General features: G+C 30.5%; 1 protein-coding gene across 6 annotated transcripts in view; it reads right to left on the bottom strand.

The window, feature by feature from the left end:
• The window catches only part of LOC146535535 (uncharacterized), a 55,575-nt gene that overhangs the window by 14,911 nt on the left and 22,556 nt on the right, over positions 1–18,108 (bottom strand). For 2 of the 6 annotated variants that reach the window (XM_085190899.1, XM_085190904.1), the window contains exon 1: positions 2,825–2,997. The exons of 1 other annotated variant lie outside the window; for it this stretch is intronic. The gene's annotated coding sequence lies outside the window, so the exon portion shown is untranslated. Of the gene's footprint in view, positions 1–2,824; positions 3,002–18,108 lie in introns of those variants that run through there. 3 more of the 6 variants (XM_085190902.1, XM_085190900.1, XM_085190901.1) reach the window with 3 other exon arrangements.

Below are 18,108 nucleotides of genomic sequence, written 5' to 3'. Positions count from 1 at the left end.
CGTAATAATCGCTGAACACATTGTATATTCTTATTTAGAATAGTCTTCTATGTCATTGCGCATAAATTTAATGGACATTATTTGATTTGAAATAAACAAACAAAAATGTCCCGTAGTTTGGATAGACACATTATTAAGTTTTGAAATTAACATAAATATTTTAATAGAATAAAATGTAGCATAATTTATTCATTTCATTTGCATTTTTTAAATAATTTTGTAAACATTTATAATATATTATTATTTACTACGCTTTTATTTAAAATAAAATGACAATGCCGCGATTAAGATATTCAAAAATCGAACAATTATGTAGCCAGCTTAGAGACCAAATGCACTAACTATGAGACTAACAGACCAACAAGATGTTTCTGAACATACATATATATATATACGAGAACATTTATTTTAATCTTTGCTGATGTAATTGTGAAACCATATTCGAATAATTCGTGTAACCATTTGTACTGTACTGTGGAATAACAAACGCCGTCCTTGATCTATGTGTTCTGTGTAGGCACTATTATTTGGCAAGCTCTATAGGGTATGATTATTTGACTGCACCTTCAGCGTCATACCATGTACCTAAGAAGACCATCTATTGTTGCTCAATCATTATTAGTAGCTATCAAAGACGCCGCTTTTAGTTTTAATGAACCGTATTTTTTTAATTTAAAATGATAAATATATTTATTTACTATGTTATTGTATTACAGATAATGACTTTTATTATATTTAAATAGTAGGTATGTAACGAAATAGTATGAAAGCAATCATAAATTACTACTTTAGTTTATTTAAAAACATTTTATTTTTAGACAAAAGAAAAATCACAACCAAAGAATACTTAGTATTGCGAAAAAAATATTTATCTATAAAAATTAAAATATTTTCTATGGATGGATAAAACATCTAACTGTTTCATATAGTATGTACGTACAAGGTATGTGATAAATTTAAATCACTATAAAATAATACTCTTTCAAATGAATTCTCTTCATAGCATATTTAAAGTTGAGAAGCAATATTTAGAATACTTATTATTAATTAAACTTTATTAATGCAGGTAAATAATACATAACTTCATGCTGTTGAAATCGGCTTTTATAACAATATGTAAGTAGGACTAGGTAAGTAAAAATAGTAAACAAATATAATATACTAAGTATAATTAAATTAGCTCTACAATCTAGATTCAGTTTGACGGTCCACTACGTTTACGAGTGCCGATAACCAGCAAACATCGTTACACGCGAACGAGCACCGCGGTCGTCGCGTAAACCACCAGTTAGATACACAATTATATTAGTCGATGGCTTTTAAATTGACTGTTATTTAGAAAATTTGTGCTATTTTAATTAATAATATATTGTGAATTTATAATAATCTAACCTAATAGTCAGCAAATAATTTTTATATAAGCCAAGGATCATTTTAATAAGTAGTTCACCTGCTCATTCTATCGTATCAAAATGGTTTCTGTACTCACACCATTTGCACAGTTAAGATTAAATAACTTACATACTTAACTGTATGTGCGTTCACAGATGTTATCTTCTGTCTGTATAAATTAATAGCACCTTTATGACTTTATTTAAATACTGAATAGTGGGACACCGTAAGGCCGTGATCGTCGAGTATGTCGAAATCTATTAAATTTTAATTTATTGTAATTTTATTAGTTAAATATATATTGAATTTTAAATAAGGTTAAAGATGCGTAACATTGTTTTATCAAATGTATAATTATCATTTTTATTATATCAACAACATATCTTAATAACTTTAAAATAAATATAATTTCCCATAAAATATAGCTTTGATACAGCTAAAATATCATTTATATAGGTTCATAAGAATATTAGAATTTTCCCACCGAATTAAGAAGCAATAGGTTAAAGGTACCAAGATCGACAGTTCCTCGGAATACACTATACGGCGAGTGCCCTTTTAGATAGAGTCGATGACCACTCGCAAATGTTACCAGTATTACTTACTTACTATTTAGGTTTGATTAAATTTTGATACTTGTCAGATCGTAAAAGGATAAGAACAATGTTGTTCATAGGTAAAAGGTTGATCGCAGAAGATTCGAGTTATTTCGCCATGGTTGAATAATACTTCTTTAAAAGTAAGTAAAGCCGTTAGTTACCGAAATATTTAGTTATTTATTAACTTAAATATTGTTTGGTTAGCCATTGAAATAAGCTAAGTTAAAGTTGCGATTTTGCGGTTAATTACTATTCAGGAAATTATTACAGCATTGAACTGTAATACTATAGGCCCGTTAGTGATTATAGACCTTTTAGAGAAAATCATCAGACAATGACAGTTACGTGAACTTTCACAAATGAAAGTATAACGTTTTATTTATTAGTATATAGTAATTTATTTTAATGCAGAATCATAATCCCAAAAATTTCACAAGGAAAAATATTCTTATATAATAAAAAAATACAGTACAATTAATTTAAAAGCATGACTTTTGAAAAATACAATCATCGAAAAAAATATTTAATCCAGGGTAATAATGATTTTATTGCTGAGTTTATTTCGCTGAGACATCTCAAAAGAGTGTTACATTAAATACTTGCTTTTTATGACTACATCTCAACAGTGTGTTTTTATTATTATATTATTTATCTGTGCAAAATCTCATGTCCATTTTTGGAAATGAGATGCAGTTCTTTAAAAATATGTTTCGGATTTAATTTAGATTATTTATTCACGGAATCAGAAAATACCTAATCGACGACAAAGACATTAACGTAATAAAAAATTGCAACCAGTATCATTTAACTTCTAGCATAATATTAAAACAAACAAGCCACATCGCAAACCAATCAAGCACTTCACAACACCACAGTCCTTTCAAATTGGATTTTACGCTTAAAGTCTTTAACTTCGCGCCAGTCTTTCGGCAAGAAGCACATCAAAATCTGCTGTGTAATCAGCGAGGAATTCGCATGAGTTGCTAGTATGGGGCTGCGCGTGCGACTGCCAGACGACACTCCGTTACACCACCACATTGTCGAGCACCGAACCCTGAGAAAATCTTTTACGCAACCCATTATGCCTAGAAGACTCAGGATGTTAAATTGCTTTTTCACATAGTCCGTTCAAACGATTTGTAATCGTTGAATTTGCAAACGTATGTATTTAAATTATTTAAATATTTACCCAGCTGCCTTAATAATAATATTTATTAGGATGTATTAAAATTGTAAATTTATTTTACTGTTAAACACATACTTATACAATTATATTTCTAACACCTATATTATACTTATTATTATCAGAAACTACAGCTGTTATTAATTAAGCTAATAGCTCATATACCTATTTGAATTATTTAAGCAGCCTTTAATCGAATGCCACAGATAACATAAAACCTTTTGCAATTAAGTTTACGAATAGAGTTTTAAATATTTAAAATATCATATTTTATGTTTGTATATTTAATGTAAATAATTATATTCGTTATTTTGGCAAATTTACAAATATTTATATTTATTTTTTACAAATATTTTTGTATAATTGTTAAAAATTTTGTTAGAAAAATGTAACATCATAATTACTTTGGTTAATTGCAAAGTATGTATCATAATGCGCATTTCCTTGAGCAAAGACGAAGACTGTTCCAGTTCCCATAATTGTGGCGCGAGACGTGTCCACTGCACCGGATCTCCTCAATTATATATTTTTACGATGTTGAAATATGCGACAGGTTTTGCCAACATCAACACAAGTCAATTATCAGTCATTTTGTTTTTTTGTTTTTGTTTACATAATATATAAATGAATAACAAGAATCATACACCAAATTACGTTGAAAATTTAATAATACATGCTCATTGTGTTGGTATGTGTTTCTTACTTCATTCAATTTAATGATTACAAAATATTATAATTTACCAATTAACAATTTCATCTTAATTATTTTCTTTCTATTTTTCTTTGTATTAACACCATTTATCAATGTTTTATCTATTAGGTAAATGAAATTGGGAAACTTAAGCAATGATTGATGAGATCGATTCCGACTCACACGTCACATATACATTAATAAAATTAGAAAATATTAATATAACGTTGTCGTTTTGGTTCTTAGTCAGTCTTCTTCTTCTTCTTAGTCGTACGTTCCTGTCGAAGTGGTCGTGGTCATGAGCCGTCTTTTCCAATTAAAAGCGGAATTGCGAGATTTCTCCATCTATTTCTATTCTCAGAAATCCGTGTGCATTACCCAATGGTGCAGCCGGTGCAGGACTTACTGCATCATGTCGGTACTCAACATCTATTTCTGACGTTGACGTATGTACAATGGAAACTATCTAAATTAATCACAAGTTTACATCGCGTCTATTGTAGGTGCATGTAACACTGGAATAAAGCAAGTGAACTATTCATTCATTTAGTCCTAACGGTTTACATGCATGCTAAGAATAACGTAATAATGTATTGTATAGAATCGAACTGTAAAAATATTTAAAAAAAACTTAAAAATCTATAATTTTGCGAATTTTTACTGTTAACTTTAACTTTTAACTTTATTATATTCTCTTAATAGCATTGTTTTTTGTTTATACGCACTAGGTACCGTATTATATTCTTTATCAGTTCGCAGTTAACGTTAATAAAATAAGTCAACGATCTGATTACTCAACTTTCATTTAGAATAGGTATAAGTATAGTTTTTATTTTTAGACGTCCATTTCCACCTTATCGTCCATTTATATACACCGTTGTATCTAAATGGAAGATAAGACACATTTGTTTTTTTTATTTAAGTTATAATTAAGTCAGGTACTAAATTTTTTTTAACTAAAATTTCAAAACATTAATTGAATTTTGAGACGTCGGTTCAAAATTTAATGGATATAACTATATCCTATATTCATATATAACTTTAAACTATTACGAAATATTGAGTGGGTAAGAAGCATACGTAGCATTCTCTAAACATTCTCTCTTGTTAAATCTATAAGTAATAACGATCTTAAACTACTGAACACAGAGATGCTAACAAAAAAAATGTAAAATAAAATAAAAGGAATAAACATATAGTGGTGCAATAAAAACGGTCATTTATTTATTAGCTAGCTTCATTGGCTAGAACCTTTAGACTCTACGAGGCGGGGGAAATTTTAACGCATTGGGATTTCTCCAGTGCGTTCAAATTTAATAAATATTTTCAATTTTTACAATAATATTACAATGTTACTTCAGTTACCACAGAGAAATCAACCTCTAAACCGTAGATAGGTACTTGCTTAAGTAAATAAAGAAAAAAATTGAAACTTAATACGATAGTTACATAACTTCTTAAAATGATAAACTGTTACCTCGCTTAGACAAACGCACAGACGCGTAATCATGTTTCACGCCAATTAATCTTACGAGATCGTATATCACTGCGGCGCATCCATTTATTAAGAGTGGACTGTGAAAACTGGTTCTGAAACGTTGCCTAACTGGAAAGAAACATTAACCATAACTAAATTCCGATACACATCATATAGTTTACGGAATTATAAATGCAATATGTCCATGAGTTTTTTGCTTAAAAGTTGAAAGGTCACTAGTTTAAATTTATAATATAATTCGTTCCCCATAAACGAACACTTTTCGTTAGATTGATAGGTCGATATTAATATTTGCACAAATAACGATAATAAAATAATAATCAGGCGTTGAGGCCGTCGTGACGCAGCGGCACAAGGATGTGACTGTAAGCGATGGTTGTGGGTTCGATTCCTATTCGAGGATCTTAAATATTTATTTACGTTTATATTTCCACTTCTACGCTCTGGTGTACGGCGAAGCACGGCGCGAGTCTGTCACTTAACACGCAAAACCTCTAGAAATCGTGAGAGAAAAAAAGAATAGAAATAGAATAGAAAAGAAAGTGGGGAATAGAGTGTTTAACATTAGGTTCCCTATGACTACTCTGCTGTGTGCAGAATACAGTGTAAAGCTGAAATAATAATCAGGAAAGGTTCGATCGTTTCTTATGTAAAAACACATATTACCTATTTTATTAAGAATTCGCAAGCAAAGTCACTGATCTTGAGTAGTTATAAATCTATTAGTACCTAATTTTAAATAAATCTTACCAATACATCTAGAAGCAATACCCATTATGATACCTTACATAAAATACCATAAATAAAATTGGTTGACTCACATTTAGATAAAGCTTCGCATGCCATGAATACGTAACATAGTTTTAATAATGGACGACAATGTCAAAAGTCACTTGGTGGACTAGAATCCAATTAATATATAGGATTTATGTAATAGGAACTTCTACGGCAATATAGCTCATCTGGTACAAGTTACGCTTTTATGTTCTTCCGGTTTGTTTCGCCCACATAAGTTGTTAAGTTAATGCTTTATTTAATGTCTATGTTGATATAACTTTTGTACGCTTAAACTAAAACATCATCTGGAAAAATTTGCATTATATTTCTTGTATAAACCAGAATGTCTGCTCTCGAATCTTTGTTATTTTTATACTCTAACTAGCGACCCTCTTGCGGCTTCGCCCGCTTTTACTACTGGATTATTCATATAATGTATGTTTGCAAAGCACTTAAGATAATGTGAAAATTAATTAAACCCTAATGCAACCCGCATTTTCGTAGTTTCAATAAGGATTTTCCAATTGTTTTACACAGCAAGGATTTTTTAGTAGGTACCGTAATTTTAAATCTGTGCTACTAATCTTTTCAAGTACTTATAAAAATATATTTAAATGACTATTTTTAGATAGTTAAATGACTATTTTTAAACGGAAGAATTATAAACAAAAACCTACCTACTGAAACCAAATATATCGCGCTTAAATAATACATTCAACTCCAATTATCCAATACGTGCAAACGCATCTAACTAAATCTTCGTTGCTATAGAGGCAGCCGGGTTTTTTTTTTCGAGCTTGTGGTTAATGCTGAAGAGGGTATTCTGTCCCTGATGAAAAGCAAGTACTACGTGTGCCTGTGAGGAAAATTAAATAGAATGATCGGCCGGGAATCGAATCCGGGCCGCCCGCGTGACAGGTGAGCATTCTACCACTGAACCACCGATGCGTGTAAGGCAGGCGGGCGCGGCGGACGCATGGCGAGTTGCGAGCCGTTTCGCAGCAAGGATTTTTTTGATATTGTTACAACTTCTAAAGTACTTATTAAAATGAAAAACAGTAAAAGACAGTTTTGGTCTACATTAAATGGCCAACGACTAATGTACTTATTTATATGCTGAGAGTAAGGGATAAGTGAAACTTGAGTAACATACAGCTGATGTGTCAACGGCGGGATGTGTCAACAATTAAATGCGTTTTTCTGTAAAACTATTCGCAATTTCGAAATATTGTAAAAAGCAAATTTTATCTTCGTGTAACGTAGAAAATTAATAAAGTATTTTAAAGGATAAGGATTAATACCATTATAGAAAAATATCCCTCACAATAAAAAATATATTGAAATTATTATTTTTAGACAGAAATATGATCACTACACGTTATTCTTAAAAGATACGAATATGCTCTCGCGGACTTTTTTGTAGATCTTATTAAGAGGAACAATACTCCAGTACATTTTTTTCATGTAACAATTACCATTAGAGCAGCGCATGCACGAAAGTGTCTCAACGGGTAGGACTTTATACACATTTATCGTATTTATGTTAATTTACATAAGAATGTACAAATAATAAACTATATATAAACCTTCTACGAAAAACACCCGACTTAATGGTGAAGACTGCATCAAAATCCGTTGGATGGTTTAGAAGAAGAAGAGTTAGAAACAACAGACAGACACGAAAAGCGACTTTGTTTTATAAGATAGTAGTGGGCCCGGACGCGGCTACGCCCGCGAAAATATAAGCCTAAATCATTAAAATAAGTTAAAAAATAATAATAAGTGGAGATTTATTATTAGAAAAAATATCTGAGTAACCGAAATGAACAAACCAAAGAAGTAAAAGTAACTAAAGGAAATTCTTAATATTAGAAAAAAAAACCTAAAGTTTGCTGTGCGCGCGTACTAAACATTTTTCTATATTAAATAATTATTAATTTTTGCGAACAATATTAAATAAAATCTCAAATGATTAAAATTACGATATTTTAAGTGTATAACATCGGTATAGATAACCAAACTGAGATAAATTAATTATAAGCAGCAAATAATTACATAAAAAATAATAGTAATTCGAAAATCTATAAAAATTTACAAAATCATCAGTCATCCGCCCGTTCGCGTCGGTCATACTCATATTATGCCGCCCGAAGGCTAGGTCATTTGGAATCAGTCACATCTTAATTATTTATTAGAATGTTATACAGTAAACTATAATTTCCATCTAGATGAAATGCTAAAAGTGACTATTATATTTATTTTCATAAGGATGAATATCAAATTATAGAAATCATCTAATTTTTGTTAATGATTTGTATAAAGAGATTTGTATAAATCTATATCGGCGCGCACCATGTATGCATTAAGCAAACTCACTGTGGGTGACGTTTTCTTAAAACAGCAAACTTTGCAAGCCGTTGCTTAGCAACGCGTAGCGACGATTGTTATTAACATGGCGGAATAAATTCCTTGTCAAATTAATTATTTTAATATATTGGTATATAACGAAAATATTACAAATATGAGAAAAAAAAAGTATCCTATGTTCATCCCGGGACCCTCAAGTATCTCTATATGAGTATTTTATCACAATTAAATTAGCGGTTTGGCCCTGATTGCGGAAAAGACAGACAGACAGACAGACAGACAGACAGACAGAGTTACTTTCGAATTTATAATATAGGTATGGATAGGATAAAAAAGTATATAACAGGTTATAATTTACATTAAGTGACCATAGTAAATGTCTTTACATTTCTTATTAAATATAATAGTTAGACAGTTTAATTAATTTTTTATTACTATTATCGTGCAAAAAAATAATTAAAATGTTAATTTTAAAATAAAATCATTTGACAAAAATGGCACTATAGCGATGTTTTGCTCTACTTTTTCAATATTATGTTTAGTTAACTTTTTGCGTGCGGATCTCATCAATCGGCAGAACTTTTTGATAAATACGCCCCTTTCCGTCCTATTAAGCTAAAACACCTTCCCGCCCCTTGGCTAACCCATGAAATAAGAGCCCTTATGTCGAAACGAAACCGAGCCAAATGTAAGTACAAATTAAACCCCAATGACATTAATCTTACTAAATATAAACATCTCCGAAATCGCTGCAATAAAGTATGTAGAGATGCCCAGCGACAGTATATACACTCTTCAATTGAAAACAGTAAACCTTCTAAGATCTGGAAATTTCTGCAGACACTTGGAATTGGCCGGCAACCATCTACCATCTCGCATAATCTTGATCTCGACGCTCTGAACGGATTTTTTGCTACAGCTACTCCAATGGATAGCAGGGAAAAACTTAATTCTCTTAACCATCTCCTTTCACTACCTGTCCCTGGTTATCCTTCTTTTCATTTCACTCCTGTTAATCATAGCAACATCAAGTTTCATATATTTTCAATTAAATCGGATGCCACGGGGAGCGATGGAATCAACCGTAAAATGATTCTCTTAACCCTCAATATTATTCTACCTGTACTTTCCCATATTTTCAATTTCTCCTTATCCTCCGGCAAATTTCCTAGTGCTTGGCGTAAAGCTCATATACTTCCAATCCCTAAAATTAAAAAGCCTGAATCCTTCTCCCACTATCGCCCTATATCCATCTTACCCTTCCTGTCTAAGGTATTGGAGCGTATCGTCCATTCCCAACTATATGCCTACCTTCACAAGCATAACGTTCTCACTGAGTATCAGTCTGGCTTTCGCAAAGGTCATAGCACAGTTACTGCTCTCACCAAGGTATGTGATGATATTCGCTCCAATATAGACAGCAAACAACTGAGCATTCTTGCTCTGTTGGATTTTAGTAATGCATTTAATACGGTTGATTTCGAACTCTTATTGGCTGTTTTGCGTTCCATCAATATATCCTCCGAGGTCGTGACGTGGTTTCGTAGCTACTTGTATGATCGTCATCAATGTGTACGTGTCCTTAATGAATTTTCTTCCTTTCATCTCCTGTCTGCTGGTGTGCCGCAAGGCAGTGTCCTCTCCCCTTTATTATTTTCCATATTTATTAATACGATCACCCAATCCCTCTCATCCTCTTTCCATTTGTATGCAGACGATTTACAAGTTTACGTTTCTGCTCTGCCTCGTGACATTGATGAAGCTATTGTCAAACTTAATTTTAATTTGAATAAAATTTGTATCTGGTGCAAATCCTATGGGTTACATATAAATCCTATGAAATCCCAAGTTATTTTAATTGGTACTCCTGGACAATTATCTAAAATCGATTATAGCGCTTTACGTCCTATTCGCTTTGACAGTTCTATTCTTACATACAGTAATTCTGTGAAGAACCTTGGTCTCCTAATTGATAATTCATTTTCCTGGTCCGGTCAAATTGCCGAAGTTAGTAGGAGAACCTTTGCGACAATCGGCTCATTGAAGCGTTGGAAACATTTTATACCAATTAAGACCAAAATATCATTAGCCCATGCCCTTGTACTTCCTATTTTGGACTATGCAGACAGCTGTTACCCAGACGTTACGGAGGATCAGCTTAATAAGCTCGAACGTTTACAAAATATGTGTATAAGATTTATTTTTAGCTTACGTAAGTTTGACCACGTCTCAGAATACCGTACGAAACTCAAATGGCTTACTATTAGACACCGCCGCAACTTGCACATCCTCTCACTCCTTTATTCTATCATCTATAATCCTTTCAGTCCTTCTTATCTAAAATCCCGGTTTCATTTCTTGGGCGCTGATACATCCTCTCAACTTCAACTTCGATCAAGATCTGACAACCGACTAAAGTGTCCATTTGCTCACACGCGCTTTTATGGTGAATCCTTTTCTGTGAAAGCGGTAAAACTCTGGAATATGATTCCTTCAGACATTCGTCACTCCAAATCCCTACTTATATTCAAAAGTCGTCTAACTAAGTATTTTCTTTCCTTACAATAATGATGTATTTATTTATTTGCAATATAGTATGTATGAATGTATATATGTATGTATATATGTATATATGTGTATATCTATATGTATTATGTATTGTATGTATAGGTTTTATATTTATTAAGTTTACGTAAGCTTTGCACCACATTTTGCCCTTACTCTTAGATGTATCCTATCCTTGGATTGGTTGCCTGGAAGAGATCACTTTTAGTGATAAGGCCGCCTTTGTGCATTTTATGTCCTAATACATTCATCGTAAGTAATTCTTGTAAATGTGCAATAAAGACTTTTATTATTATTATTATTATTATTATCGGCAATGGTTTTGTAAGCATGACAATAACCTTTACTTGACATTTATTATTTATTTAACGTCAGTTAAAGTTGAACTTTAGGGTGAAATGAATAAATAGGTACTATCACCCATGCCGCTCTCTTACATAATGTTACTTTCCGAAAAATAAAACTATATTAGATTTGCAATTTAGAATATTTTTTTCTCTTTTCTTTTTTTCTTCTTAATCATCCATGTCGTTTACTTACCTCATGTTATTATCGAAAAAATAAAAGTAAATTCAATTTGCAATAAATAAAAAATGTTTGAATTGAATTTGAACACACATAAACCCGTTTAAATATAAAAATCCACTTTTTCAAAATAAATCGTCGCTGTTTATCTGTTTAAATCATTAAAGTACCTAACTTAAATAAATTAATATACATACCAATAAAAAATATATATAAATTGTAATACATTAAGTAAAATATTTATCTTTGCCACTAACACAAAAAAAAGCTCGAAAATAAATGTAAAAATTATTACGTAAAACATTATAAGAGCAGATGTAATGACAGTTATTTGCACCAATTCTTGGCAAAAGGATGCTCATATCTCTTGAAGCTATTTGTGGTTTTTTATTATATAAGATGAATTGGAGTTCATTGCAAAATCCAATACCGTTCTATTTTACGAAAGGCAAAGCCACTATACATGGTATTGAATCGATCTGTTTTCGCTACATCAATTACGTGTTGGCAGGTGGCAAGTCACGAAAATGCAGGCATCAACATTACAGTACGAGTGTAGAGATCGTGTATTACAGTGTGTACGAGTATGTCGTGAGCCTGTGTTATAAATGTATCCGCCTTAGCTCCGCTGAGCTGACTAATTAATTGAGGCTTCTAAAACCTTATCAATTTATATGAAATAATATTACCAAAATAAAAACAGGAATGTCGTTCTAATTTAATTAAATATATGAATATACAATATTATATTCATATGTATTATGTAAAAGAAAAAGAATTTATCTATCAAATGTCCTTGATACAACTTGTTCCAAGATGTACATAATATATTAAATTTTAAAATCATTTTATAAATATTTATATAATTTTAAAATTCTTTACTCATTTTGACCATTTTAAGAGCCATTTTAAATATTAATTATGAATGTAATTTATATTTTTATAGCTGCTGGTGTCATTCTCCTCGTGTCATCCTATTTACGTATGTCAAAGCCATTTCTACAAAATATTTGAACCTTAATAAAATAAGTGTAAGTGTGTAAGTGTAAGTATTACTATTTAATTTTAATAGTATAAAATAATTATACTATTAAAATTAAATAGTAATAGTAATCTATTGCTAAAAAAGTTGGAAATGTACTTGTATTTTTTATTTTAAGGATGTTGATTAAGAATACTATAAGACGAACTTACTAATCTGTATTATTAAAAAACAAAAACATAAGTAGAATAATAAAATTTAAAATTAAAATTGTTAAATAAGACAGAAGAACAAATCAAAACGTTTGTACCTAATATTGACAAATATTTCGGGGCTTTGTTATTGTGCAACAGAATAACAATGCGTGTTTTGCATGCAAATTGCCTGTAAATCGGCGTGAGTAATACATTCCAAAAGACCTGCATAATTCTGGTGCGTGTTCTAGATATCCTAAAACTTTCTGGTTCTTTATAAATAAAATAAAATATCTACTAACTTTTTTGACAAAACTCTACAAATAATGCTTAGTTGTGTATGAGTAGTGTTAATTACTTAATGAATTAAATAAAATCATATTTTTTTTTAATTTACATTTACCTATGTATCGCTATATACAGATGATACAAAGTTTTTATGATAGCACACAGCACAAGTTACACGGTTGTCTTTTTAAGGCTAAATAATGAGCCGGCTCAAGTGACCTTTAGGTCAGGCGCTCCTTACAGAGCATTATATCTCAAAAACTATTAATGCGAAGCAATTTTTAGTTTTATTTACTCATGTTAAAGTTGAATATACTAAATTTCAAATATCTAGAAAGAATGCCTAGGCGTAGTCCTTGCTTCTTAACAAAAACAGCTTCTAAATATATTATAGTTCAGTTTCGTCAACGTTACGTCAACCGTTCTCTTTTCAGAACTCGTATGAAATTATAAACTTTCACTAGAAATTAAATCAATCAGACAGTGTTTGACAAATCAGTATCAGCTCGGTGTGGCCATCACAATTTCACCTTAATTGCCCACGTCCATTGATTATCAATAAAATAATTTTACATACTCGTTTTGGTATTTTCGGCGCTTTTATTAATGAAATGTTATAAATAAATCAGTGAAGGTAATTAGCTATAAATATTTCTATAAATCATAATATGTTATATTATAAGTCTCTATTGATTTTATGAAATTTAAACAACCGTCGTATTTAGTCATTCGCTGACCCACTACGCTATGACGTCGCGTCGGCCTGTTACTATAAATACATATGTCCTGAGTTCAAAAGTAAAATGACGACAATCATTAGGGCTCTTTTTCATTGGTCGTTACAGCACATTCGGGGTGTAGGAGAATTCCGTTCCCACATCCCGTAGGGATCGCATGCTGTAAGCATTTTCATTAGTCGATACGACCCGCATGCGGTATACTGCACGGGAAATTCCCGTTCACGCACCAACCAATGAATTTCATTACTTGTCAGGCTAAGTGCGGTTATATAGGTTATCTATATATATTATGCAGGTATTTTCATTAGTCGATAACAAGTATTCGGGGATTTCCCGAAAGTTCTGTAACGACTGAGTTCACATCAATAAATATGGGCCTTTAGGTCATTAGCAAGGATCTAAGCTGTCGTTCATGTCAGATTATAAATTATACCTAAACGCTAAATATTGACCGCTTGAAATTAGAGAATACCTAAGTGTACTTACTTATTAATAGCTCCAGTATCCACTTTAACACAGATGATTACAAACGAAAATATAAACATATTAATGTTTACCAAAAGCTTTATCTTAAAGTACCTATCATAATTCACGGCAAAACAAACAATTATAATAATTAAGCACTTTTATAATGAGTTTCACTGTTATGAATACAAAGAATATAACAACGACGATACGACGATAATTAAGGAATAATAAATGATACCCACAAACAAAAATAAGATAAGCTATTAGACATGAATAGATGCTAAATAAGCGTTTTGATAATGAAACACCTGCCGAATTCGAACCGACATACAATAAGTATTGTACGCCCACTAAAACTGGTGAGTCATTGGGAAGCGCTTTTACCTTGACATACTCAATTCATTTTATGAATAATTAAAATGCAAATGTTCTGTTTATTGGGTGTTTAATACTAGTTGTGTTATTTAATGACAAGAAATTATGTTTATTTTTGTCATATTTTACAAAGACAAACAAGAAATTTATCGAAATCTCTTGTCAACAGATAAATTTGGATTATTATTCCTTGTGTCGCTTAATATTTATAACAATATAATAACTAATAATTATTGCTATATTTAAAATTATTACAAAATTTTACATAATGTTGGTTCTTGATCACATTCATTAGAATACAAAATATATTAATAAAATTCCTAATTCAAATTATAAAGTATTGCGTTCAAAGTAACGTAGCTTTAGCAATTAGAAAACTTCGGCGGATACCTAGATGCTAGTTAACGTTTGCATATCCAGAATTGAAAGTGTGTAAGTAAAATTTTTAAATATTGTGAAATAAAACATACTTATATTACGGATGTATTAAAATGTCAAAAAAATAAAAGATAAAGACCACAAGAAACTTACTCATTTGATATGTATAATAGGTAAATAATTAAGCAAGATAAAAGAAATGTTTATTATTAAAAACACTAATGTTTTAATATAATGTTGCTAACAATATTGTGTCGCTATCTCCTGTCATGGGGCATGAACCGAGATAACAAAAAAGTCACGTTCACACGGGAAATCCCAAATAAGAAAGAAGAAAAATCAAATTACATAATCTATTTAGATTGAAATCGAAGAGAAGTTAAACTTGTAAATAGATATTTATTAAAGTAAGAAATATAATGACTGTCTATTTTAGCTCTAGGATAAAAGTGACGTTGTTGACTTTATAAGTAAAATAAACTTATGCGGATTTTTATAAAGTATATATTTTCGACTTTTAATTTTAAAATGTACTGCACCAAGTTCTACACTACATGTGTGTCTAGAATGTCTATAGAATTGATGGAAAATGAACAGGGCAATGAGTCAATAACCCCCATAAAAACACGAATTATTATAGATAAAAAATATTTTAGATAATCAAAAATTATAAGGTTTTCCATAATGCATTAGAATTATGCAACAATAATGCTCTCTCGTTAGATTTAATTATAAATTTACAACATATCATTTTAATTAGCTTATAAAATTTAACCTGATTATGGACCAAAGCACATGTTAGCAACGCTACAGAGTCTATCTATATTAATCCACAAAATATTTATTCTGCCTTTAAAAAAAATAATACAACCTTTAATTCAAATTCCTTGAGAAAAGTGTTGATAATAAAATTGCTAATCTACAAATTAATGGAAGCAAATAACAAATGTCATGTCACATCAACGGATGTAATTCTGTAACATACATTTTTAGAGCAAATGCTTACGAAATTAAGCAAAGTTCAAAATGTTATAAGTATCTCACGGTTACGTTACATCAATTTGCGAGCGTCATAAGCTGTCACGGAATTACATTTTTCTAAATGATAAATTAAATCAATTCATTGAATAACTTCATATTTGCCTATTGTTGCAGTTATTTAAAAGAGAAGTAATATCTGCATTATTAAAAGTGATGTTTAATGTCAATAATAATTCTAGGACTTGTAATAAAGGTCATAATAGTCATATTTAAATTATTTACAATTTTATATATTCAAAATATATAATATGCCCTTGATATAAAATCTGTAAATTTATATTGTATATTGAAAGACCTGTCCCCATATGCTCATTTGCGGTTTTCTCTATTTTAATGAATCAAGTTTGAGTTCCTCTGCAAATTTATATATTTTATACAACTCTATTTCTACGCCTTTATGTGTCTTCAATATTTAGCTATAAAAACCATCGTTATTTATATATTTTAATTTAATTATAAACGTATACTCTTTTTCATAAAAGATACAAAGGTCATATAGCTCATAAAAACACATCCTTAAAGTTTTGCAATGAAACTAAGAACAAAATAAATAAAATTGAATACCGAAGAATACAATGCGAAATTGATAATTTTAAAGTTTATCCTATTGGTTTTACCTTTAAGTTACTTGTTAAGCAATCCCCACTGAGCGGCGTAAATTCATTCGTTACAGTGCTAAAAATGAAACATAATTGCTATTCCATATATGTTAAACGAATGTTCTTATGAATTTGAGTTGGGAAAATATATATTTATTATTTTATATAATTTTTGTACTGAATAAATATACAAAAACAAGGCTGTTCAACTCAGATTATTTGTATAGTGTTACTATGTAATCTTCAGATGTAGAATAAGAGATACTAAAATAGACAATGTTAACATTTATAAATGTTTTTTGCGTTAAACACCTGTATAGAGCATAACAACCAAGTTTGCTTCGCCTGACTGTATAACAATGACAAGAATGCATTTACGATACGTTGAAACAATAACATTAGTCATAAGAAGAGTGATGGACATCAAGGCTTCTGGTATTTGAATAGAACAGAACATGGCCGGGGCGGGTCGGATGCTACAAGCCCACAGCGCGGTGGCGCCTGCTATCGAGACAATGGCAAACATTTCGCAACCCGCTATCTTGCCAGTCGACATTTACATTCGCGATAGATAGAATACGTGCTTTGAGATGAATGCAAATTGAATCCTGCTCTCGCTCTATGTATAATAGATGTTGAAAGGGCACTCAAGTTTGTTTTATGAACAGTCCTAGGCTTTACACGTCCCTATTTCGATCTTTCCCAAGCTTGAGTATGAATATTTCAAAACTTAATTTTAAATTACATACATATATTTGTCTACTACCTAGCTATTATTTATGTGTTTGTATCCTTTCCTTTCTATGTTTTTTTAGGAATTAAGATAATAACGTTTTCTATTATGTAGGTATAGAATATTTGACATTTTTATAACTGTGTCAAATATTATGTTTGTTTTATTAAAATGATAACCTAGGTATTTAGAGAAACGAAGCTAGTTAAATACTATCTCTATTTAATGTTCAGGCCGTTGCTCTATTTCTCCTAAATGCGATAAGAAATATAGTAGGTATCGGATTTTCTATAAAATCAGAATTATTTTTTTAATATTTTTTTATTATATTTATAATGTATCTATTATTTATGGTAGAAAATGTTTGCTTGGATTTTAAATAAACCTGAAAGGTCGTAAAACTCTACTTATTTTTTTACTAATTTAATTTTGTAATAATCACCTGTAAAGTTGTAAGGATTGCCTTTATAAAGGATTTCAATATTTTCGGGCCTAGTGTGAAATGTAACAATTTTATTTGTATACATACATACTTTCTACGATGTTCAGATATTTTAATTATGTTCACTTTCTTGTATAAGTGATATAACTCTAGCTTTTTACACACAACACAAAATGAGTGTGATATGTTAAGAAAAATATTGTAATTTACATAAATATTTACTACAAGTAATGTTTGATATATTAGATATACCTAAGTGTGTATATATTGT

Source organism: Heliconius melpomene, chromosome 10 (genome assembly GCF_056956725.1).
Source record: "Heliconius melpomene rosina isolate 202511_hmr_F chromosome 10, ASM5695672v1, whole genome shotgun sequence".
NCBI classification, from domain to species: Eukaryota; Metazoa; Arthropoda; class Insecta; order Lepidoptera; family Nymphalidae; genus Heliconius; species Heliconius melpomene.
This window is presented reverse-complemented; position numbering and strand designations above follow the sequence as displayed.